This window comes from Pteropus vampyrus, unplaced genomic scaffold, assembly GCF_000151845.1.
Source record: "Pteropus vampyrus isolate Shadow unplaced genomic scaffold, Pvam_2.0 Scaffold306, whole genome shotgun sequence".
In the NCBI taxonomy this organism is placed as follows: domain Eukaryota; kingdom Metazoa; phylum Chordata; class Mammalia; order Chiroptera; family Pteropodidae; genus Pteropus; species Pteropus vampyrus.
In genome coordinates, this window is record NW_011889087.1 from 28639 (window position 1) to 35683 (window position 7045).

Consider the following 7045-nt stretch of genomic DNA (forward strand, 5'->3'; position numbering starts at 1 on the left):
CCTTGGTCTTAAAGAGGATTTTATGAATTTGACCTCAAAAGCAGGGAAGTAAAAGCAAATATAAATGAATGGGACTACATCAAACTAAAAACCTTCTGCTCAGCAAAAGAAATCGTCAACAAGGTAAAGAGACAACCATCCAAATGGGAAAATATATTTGCAAGCAACACCTTCGATAAGCGCTTAATATCCAAAATATACACAGAACTCATACGACTCAATAACAACAACAAAAAATAAATGATCCAATCAAAAAATGGACAGAGGACCTGAACAGACACTTCTCCCTAGAGGACATACAAATGGCCTACAAACATATAAAAATATGTTCATCATCGCTAGCTAACCACAATGAGATACCATCTCACACCTGTTGGAATAGCTATAATCAACAGTACAAGTAATAACAAATGTTGGAGAGGATGTGGAGAAAAAGGAACTGTCACATTGCTGGTGGGACTGCAAATTGGTACAGTCACTATGGAACAGTACGGCAATTCCTCAAAAAACTAAGAATTGATCTACCATATGATCCAGCAATCCCTCTACTGGGTATTTACCTCAAAGACTTGAAAACCCATATCCAAAAAGATATTTGCACACCAACGTTCATAGCAGCATTATTCACAGTGGCCGGGACATGGAAGCAACCAAAGTGTCCTATGATAGATGATTGGCTAAAGAAGCTGTGGTACATATGTACAATGGAATATTACTCAGCCATAAGAAGAGATGAAATACTGCCATTTGCAAAGATAAGGATGGACTTCGAGATAATCATGCTAAGCGAAATAAACCAGACTGAAAAAGTTGAAAATCGCATGATATCACTTATATATGGGATATATAAGTGATATATAAGTGATAAGCAACAAATGAACAGGACAAACAGGGACTTAGGGACATGGACAATGGACGAGTGGCTACCAGAGAGTAGGGGGTCGGGGAGGAGGGAAGGGTAAATGAGATCAAATATAGTGGGTAAGGGGAGGGAGAAGTGGGTAAAGGAGATCAAATATATGGTAGCTGAAGGAAACTTGACTTTGGGTGGTAATTACACAATAGAATATATAGATGTCAAATTATAATGTACACCTGAAAATTATATAATTGTATTAACCAGTATTACTCTAATAAACTTAATTAAAAAATAAGTAGAAGAAATAAAAATAAATAAATAAAAATAAAAGCATAAAGAAAACAAGCAAATAAAAAACTAAGTACATGTTTTTCATTGGTATACAATAGTATTGGAAAATGGAAGAATGATTTAATAATACCTGAAAATGAAGGAATGATCTCTTTGGGAGAAAGAACTTACCCTAGTAGAAGGATATGCAACTGATGGCAAAGATATAACTAAATGGCATATGAGCCACATGAAAAAATATATTTATATGTAAGAAGCGGCAGTGTTTAGTAAAATGTTCCTAGGTGATGCTGCTTGATCTTATTGGACTGTGCTCAGCTTAATATATTCTCTTTTAGTTTATTTAAAGTGGGAATTACTTTGTGATTCACCACATATCAATTCAAATTAACATTTTCTTTAAGACCTACAATTCTAACCTTGAATCATAAAATCTGATCCAAGGATATGGTGATTTATGTCTATATATTAAAAGAAAAAAATGTTATACATACTAGCCAAAACCTTGGTAGCCCTTATTCCTGTGTAAACTGCTGACCTGACAGAGAACCTAGCAACATTCTCAGCTTCTATTAGAACACTAAGAATTGTGATATACAAGACATTAAGCTCCTTAAATAAAGAGCTATGTCTATTTTTCCTCACCATTGTATCTCTAGCACTTAGCATAATACCTGATTATATAGTAGTAATTATTTGTTGAATGAGTAAATAACTGGTAAAAAATAAAAAAAAGTACCAACTTTAATATATTAAAAGGAAAAAAACATTCTTATTTAAGTGAAATAAGTACTATCAAAAATATTAGCTTCAAATCCCAAATTCTCATGAGGGCATAATGATGTCTAAGTCACTCACCATCAGCTGGTATATTTGGGGTTAGGTCATTAAGTTCCTCAGCTGTGAGTTTGATTGCCATATTTCCAAGAATAGTGTCAAGGTCATGAACATCAACTTGCAACCCTACGAAAGAGAAAGATATGAGGAAAGGGAAATAAAAGTCAAAATATAATAAATATTAATTCCTGTATTGTGGTTATCAATTTCTTCATAAAAAAGAAACCCAAGACATTTAAGTGTTTAAAGAAGGCTATTAATGGACTAAAATTAATCTATTCGTTTATATACATTGAAGATAAGCTTACATTAACAATATGTTGAAAGATGGTTAAGAAACCACACAGATTAATTTTAGCAGCAAAAGAGCAAATATAACAACTTTAATATAAATATTGATATAAGTAAGTAGGGTTCAGTTTGGTCACTGTACATCCATATATACCAGCTTAAATTTTTTTCTCTAGGCCTAAGTTTTATTATTTCCACAGACAAAACTGAGGTAAACAAATAATTAGAAAAGCTTTTAAAAGTAAAACATAAAAGATTATTCAATCAATATGAACACATTAAAAATAAGTTATAGGACTGTATATGAGAATGGCAGGAAGCAATATTGAGTGACAAATAAAAAACAAAAACAAAACATCAGAGTTTCAATCTGACTTTTCAATTTATCTAACTCACCTTTTGGAGCATAATTCAACAACCTATTCTTATATATTTTTCCATTAGCTGTAGTTGTAAGAAAACACATAATTTAAGTCACAGATATAAGAGCTAAATATGCTAAAGCAATACCAAATACCAAAGTTCAGAAACAAGTCATAAAATAATTTGCTTCTAAAATTTACCTAGTATCTTAAAAAATAAAACAATATGTAAATCAAATCTTTTTTACCTTTTCTGTTTTTCTATTTCTCTTTTTTCGATTACACTTGACATTTGATATCATTTTATATTAATTTCAGGTGTACAGCATAGTTGGTAGACATTTATATAATTTACAAAGTGATGCCCCCAATAAGTCTAGTACCCACCTGGCATCCTACACAGTTATTACAATATTACTGACTATATTCTCTATGCTGTACTTTACATCTCCATGACTATTTTGTAACTACCAATTTGTACTTCTTAATTCTTTCACTGTTTTCACCCACCCCCACAACTCCTCTCTCATCTGGCAATCATCAATTTGTTCACTGCATTGATAAGTCTGTTTCTGCTCTGTTTGGTCATTTATTTTGTTCTTTAGATTCCACATGTAAGTGAAATCATGTGGTATTTGACTTTCTCTGTCTGACTTAACTCCACTCAGCACAATACCCTCTAGGTCTATATTGTTGCAGATGGCAAGATTTCATTCTTTTTTATGGTCGAGAAATATTCTATTTATATATGAACCATTCTTCTTTATCCAATCCTCTATGGATGGGCACTTAGGTTGCTTCCATATGTGGGCTATGAACAGAGGGGTATAAATATCTTTTCAAATTAGTGTTTTGAATTTCCTCTAATAAATACCTAGAAGTGAAATTGCTGGGTCACAAAGTAGTTCTATTTTTCATTTTTTGAGAAAACCCACTGTTTTTCATAATGGCTGCACCAGTTTGTAATCCCACCAACAATGTACAAGGCTTCCCTTTTCTCCACACCCTCAACAACATTTGTTGTTTGTTGATTTATTGAGGAGAGCTATTCACATAGGCATGAGGTGATATTTCATTGTGGTTTTAATTTGCATTCTTTGAGGATTAGTGACCTTATGCATCTTTTCATATGTCTGTTGGCTCTCTGTATGACCTTTTTGGAGAAATGTCTATTCAGGTCCTTTGCCCATTTCTTAAATAAATTGTTTGGTTTTTTTGGTGTTAAGTTGCATGAGGTTCATTATAAATTTTGGATACTGCTTATCGGATTATCATTGGCAAATATCTTCTCTCATTCACTAGGCTGTCTTTTCATTTTGTTGATGGTTCCTTTGCTGTGAAAATTTTTTCTAGTTTAATGTAGTCCCATCAAACTAGATGTTTATTTTTTCTTTTGTTTATTTTTTGTTTGTTTGTTTCCCTTGCCTGAGGAGATATATCAGAAAAAATATTACTAAGAGCATTATCAGAGAGTTTACTGCCTATGTTTTCTTCTAGAAGTTTTATGGTTTCAGATCTTATATTTAAGTCTTTTATCATTTTGAGTTTATTCTTGTAGGTATAAGAAAGTGATCTAGTTTCATTTTTTGCACATATCTGTTCAGTTTTCTCAAGATCATTTATTGTTTACCCCATTGTGTATTCTTGCCTTCTTTGTCCATATAGGCATGGGTTTATTTCTGGACTCTCTATCCTGTTCCATTGACCAATGTGTCTGTTTTTATGCCAATATCATGATGTTTTAATTACTATATCCTTGTAGTATAGTTTGATATCAGGTAGCATGACACCTCCAACTTTGTTCTTTCTCAAGACTGATGTGGCTACTTGGGGTCCTTTGTGGTTCCATATAAATTCTAAAATTATTTGTTCTAATTCTGCGAAAAAATGCCATTGGTATTTTGTTAGGGATTGCATTGAATCTATAGATTGCTTTGGGTAGTATGGACATTTTAACAATGTTAATTCCTCCTATCTATGAACATGGTATATGCTTCCATTTATTTGTATCTTCTTCAATTTCTTTAACATTTTATAATTTTCTGAGCACAGGTCTCTTACTTGGTTAAATTTATTCCTAGGGGTTTTTTTTGTTTTTGTTTTTGTTTTTTGATGCAATTGTAAATGGGATTTTTTTTCTTAACTACTCTGATAGTTCATTATTGGTATATAGAAATGCAGCTGATTCCTGAACATTAATTTGTATCCTGCTGTTTTTAAGATTTTCTCTTTGTCTTTAACCTTTGGCTTTTTAATTATGATGTGTCTTGGTGTAGGCCTCTTTAGGTTCATCTTGTTTAGGACTCTCTGCACTTCCAGAGCTTGTGTATGTGTTTCCTTCACCAGGTTAGGAAAGTTTTCTGTCATTATTTCTTCAAATATATTTTCAATCTCCCACTCTCTTTTCCCCTTCTAGTATCTCTACAATGAAAATTATGGTACCCTTGATGTTGTCACAGAGGTCCCTTAAATCAGGGGTCCCCAACTCCTGAGCCACGGACTGGTATTGGTCCATGGCCTGTGAGGAACCAGGCTGCACAGCAGGAGGTGAGCAGCAGGCAAGTGAGTGAAGCTTCATCTGTATTTGTAGCTGCTCCTCAGCACTAGCATCGCCACCTCAGCTCCACCTCAGATCATCAGGTATTAGATTCTCATAGGAGGACCAGTCCCTGGTGCCATTTTTAAAAATTCTTTTTTCTTGTTGCTGCTCTGATTGAGTGTTTTCTGGTACCTTGTCTTCCAAATAGCTAATTTGATTCTCTGCTTCTTCTAATCTGCTGTTGACTCCTTCTAATGTATCTTTCATTTCAGTTATTGTATTCTTCATTTCTTATTGGTTCTTTTTTTATGGTTTCTATGTCCTTTTTTATGTTTACAATCTCTTTGTTAAAGCCCTTACTGAGTTGATCTATTCTTCTCCTAAGTTTGTTAATCAGTGTTTTGTAATCAGTGTTTTGAACTCTGCATTTGGTAGTTTGCTTGCCTCCATTTCATTTAGTTCTTTTTCTGAGTTTTCTCCTGTTCTACCATTTGGAACATCTTTGTCTCCTCATTTTTGCTGCTTCTCTGTGATTGTTTCTATGTATTAGGTACATATGCTACATCTCCCAATCTTGGCAGGGTGGCCTTATGTACTAAATATCCTGTGGGGCTCAGTGGTATAGTCTTCCTGGTTATCTGAGCTAGGTGTTCCAGAAGTATCCTTTGTGGATTGTGTGTGTCCTCCTGTTGTAGTTGATTGCTGTTGGTACATCAGTGGGTGGGGTTGACCCTCAGGCTGACTGACTACAATCACAGTGGGGGCTGACCCCACAGAACAGGATTTGTCCAACTGGAGCTCTAGTGCCTGCTGAGATGACCCTTTGGGTGTTCTATTTGTAAAGCTAGTCAGGTAGTTCTCTGTTGTGGTCTGAAGCCAGCCACTAGGTATGTTGGTTATGGGGCCTCTTTGGAGGGGCTCCAGTGTAGGCCAGGTTAGTCGCTCCCTGTTCCTGGCCCAGGGCTACTTAGGAGTTAGAAAGCAATCCACAGTTGGTAGCTGCTAGTGCTGGGCCCGGGGGCATGTGGAAGAGGCCACACTGTGACCCAATGCCAGCTGTCACCAGCAACGAGACTAGGGCCACAAAGCCAGAGGCACAGGGCCAGCCACCATCTGCCTGTGGCCTGCAGATCCTGGAGAGTTTTTAAGAAAGTCTGCAGCAAGAGCCAAAACCTGCTGCCCTTGAGGCACAGACACCAAAAGAGCCAAGGGTGGTGGATCAACTGGGTGCAGAAGGGTCTTAGGAAGTCACTGGGATGGGGTAAGTGGTGTTCACAGGTTAATACAGATTCAGACTGGGTGCCCTGCTTGCACCTGTGGGCTGTGTGTGGGGGGTGCTCAATACAGGGACAATAGTGGCACTCGCCCTGAAGTCACACAATTTAGTTTCTCCCCTTATATCTCTGGTACCTTTCAAGCTTCTGTTCTTCTGCTGGAGCTTAGGGTAAGTGTCTGTGAGCAACTGAGTATGTACATGGGCTTGGACCCCTTGTTCCCCAGGGGAACCTCTGTAGCTGATATATCCCTCCGGATTTTCGACCACCACATGTAGATGTGGAACCAGCCATTTTGTGTCTCTGCCCCTCCTACCTATCTCAAAGTAGCTTCTTGTAGAAGTTCTATTCAGCTAGTCTTTAAATGGTTCTCCAGGTTGATTATGGCCACTAATTTAATAATTTGCTTGAAGGGCTCCAGGTTTCCCTACCCAAAATTACCTCTACATGTTTACTATGTTTAAATCAGAAAATAAAAAAGGAGACTTAATTGAATATTGGATCAAGTAAAGGCAATGTTTTCTTAGATAAAGCACAAGCAACAAAAGAAATCATAAAAAATGGACATAATCAAAATTAAAAACTTTTGTGC